We start from the raw sequence: 2,914 nt of genomic DNA on the forward strand, positions 1-2,914 counted from the left end.
CAATACTATGTTGAATAGAAGTGGTGAAAGCAGACATTGTTGTCTTGTTCCTGATCTTAGTGGGAAAGCTTTTAGTTTTTGCCCATTGAGTATGATGTTGGCTGTAGGTTTCTCATATGTGGCCTTTACTATGTTGAGGTATGCCCCCTCTGTTCCCACTTTGCTAAGTGTTTTTATTGTAAATGGGTGCTTTTTCAGTTGCTCATCAAATACTTCTTCTGCATCTATTGATATGATCATGTGATTTTTGTCATTCCTTTTATGTGATGCATTACATTTATTGATTTGCGAATATTGCACCGTCCTTGCATCCCTGGGATGAATCCCACTTGATCATCATGGATGACCTTTTTAATGTGTAGCTGGATGTGGTTTGCCAATATTTTGTTGAGGATTTTGGCGTCTATGTTCATCAGCGATATTGGCCTGAAGTTTTCTTTCTTTGGTGTGTCTTTATCTGGTTTTGTGATTAGGATGATGCTGGCCTCATAATGAGAGTTTGGGAGTCATCCCTCTTCTTGGATTTTCTGACATAGTCAGAGAAGGGTGGGGGTTAACTCTTCCTTTAATGTTTTGTAAAATTCTCCTGTGAAACCGGCCGGTTCAGGGCTTTTGTGTGCCGGAAGTTTTTTGGTTACTCTTCTGATTTCACCAGCTGCTACTGGTCTGTTCAGGCATTCTGCTTCTTCTTCACTCAGTTTTGGAAGATTATATTTTTCTAGAAATGTGTCCATTTCACCCATCTTTTTGAATTCCTTGGCATATAGTTGTTCATAGTAATTTCCTGCAGTTCTTTGTATTTCTGTGGTATCAGTTGTAATTTCTCCTCTTTCATTTCTAATTTTGCCTATTTGGGTCCTTTCTCTCTCTTTTTTTTTTTTTCTTGATGAGTATGATTAAAGGTCTGTTGATTTTGTTTATCTTTTCAGAGAACCAGCTCCTGGATTTAATGAGCCTTTGAATTGTTCTTTTAGTCTCTATGTAGCTCAATTCTGCTCTGATCTTGGCACTTTCCTTCCTTCTACTCATTCTGGGCTTTGTTTGTTGTTGTGCCTCCGGTTCTTGTAGATACAGGGTTAGGTTGTTTATTTGAAATGTTTCTATCCTTTTTAGATAAGCCTGTATTGCTATGAACTTTCCTCTCAGGACTGCCTTTGCTGTGTCCCATAAGTTTTAGACTGTTGTGTGTTCATTTTCATTTGTTTCCAGAAACTTTTTTATTTCTTCCTTGATCTCATTGTTAATCCATTCACTGTTTAATGGCATGCTATTCAGTCTCTATGAGTTTGAACGTTTTTGAGTTTTTTCCTGAGGTTGGTTTCCAGTTTAAAGCCCTTGCGGTCCAAGAAAATGCTTGATATGATTTCAGTTTTCTTGAATTTGTTGAGCCCTGCTTTGATAGTGTGTCCTATCATGTGGTCTATCTTTGAAAATGTTCCATATGCATTTGAAAAGAATGTGTATTTTGCTTCTTTGGTTTGAGAGGTTCTGTATATATCAGTTAAGTCCATTTGACCTAGGACTTTGTTCAATGCTACAATATCCTTGTTGATATTTTGTTTGGAAGATCTATCCATTGTTGACAGTGGGGTGTTAAAATCCCCTGGAATGAGGATGTTGCTATCTATATCTTTCCTGAAGTCCTCCAAGATTTTTCTTATATATGTGGGTGCTCCTATGTTGGGTGCATATATGTTTACTATGTGTATGTCTTCTTGATGGATTCTTCCCTTGAGTATTATGAAGTGTCCTTCTGTGTCTCTTTTTACAGCCTTTGTTTTAAAGTCTATTTTGTCTAACAGAAGTATTGCTACCCCCTTTCTTATTTCCTGTTCATTTGCCTGGAATATTTTTTTCCAATCCTTGACTTTCAGTCTGTGTAGGTCTCTTGTTCTGAAGGGGGTCTCTTGTAGGCAGCATATGTGCAGGTCATGTTTTCTTATACATTCATCTACCCTCTGTCTTTTGATTGGAGCATTTAATCCATTAACATTTAAGGTTATTATTGATAGGTACTTATTCATTTTTCCCCCTTTGTACCTGTGTTCTTCTCTCTCTCTCTCTCTCTCTCTCTCTCTCCCCTCTCTCTCTCTTCTTCCTCTTCTATAGCCCTCTCTGTAGCATATCTTGCGATGCTGGTTTGGTGGAAGTGTATTCTTTCAGCCTTCTTTTGTCTGGGAAACTCCTTATTTCACCTTCCATTTTAATTGAGAGTCTTTCTGGGTACAGTAGTCTTGGTTGCAGGCCTTTGCTTTTCATTAGTTGGATATTTCTTGCCATTCCCTTCTGGCTTGTAGTGTTTCTGCTGAGAAATCAGCTGCTAGCCATGTATGTTACTTCCTGTTTCTCCCTTGCTGCTTTTATGATTATCTCTTTGTGCTTAAAACTTGGCTTTTAAATTACAATGTGTCTTGAAATAGACCTCTTTGGATTCATCCTGTTTGGGTCCCTCTTGCATCTGAACTTGGGTGGTTATTCCCCTCTCCAGTTTCAGGAAGTTTTCTGTCTTTATTTTTTTCCAACAGGGTTTCTATCCCTTCCTCCTTTTCTTCTTCTCCTGGTATCCCTATTATATGGATAGTATTACGTTTTATGTTGTCTTGCAGTTCCCTTAACCTCTCTTTGTTTTTGTTGAGTCTTGTTTTCTTTTCCTGCTCTTTCTGAGGGTTTTTTGTACGTTGTCCTCCAGCTCACTGATTCATTCTTCTACTTCATCTAGCTTTTTGATTCCTTATACTATATCCTTTGATTCAGATTTTATATTCTTCATTTCCTTTTGTTTTTTGTTGATAGTTTCTATGTCCTTTTTCATTCTGATATAGTTTGAAGTAAGTTCCTCATAGCTTCCCTGTAGTTTTTGTAATTCTCACTGAGCTCATTGAGCTTCCTTATAACAATTATTTGAAGTCAATAT

The sequence above is a fragment of the Pteronotus mesoamericanus genome, unplaced genomic scaffold (assembly GCF_021234165.1).
Source record: "Pteronotus mesoamericanus isolate MK-2021 breed Mesoamerican mustached bat unplaced genomic scaffold, CSHL_Meso_final scaffold_36, whole genome shotgun sequence".
Classification (NCBI taxonomy): domain Eukaryota; kingdom Metazoa; phylum Chordata; class Mammalia; order Chiroptera; family Mormoopidae; genus Pteronotus; species Pteronotus mesoamericanus.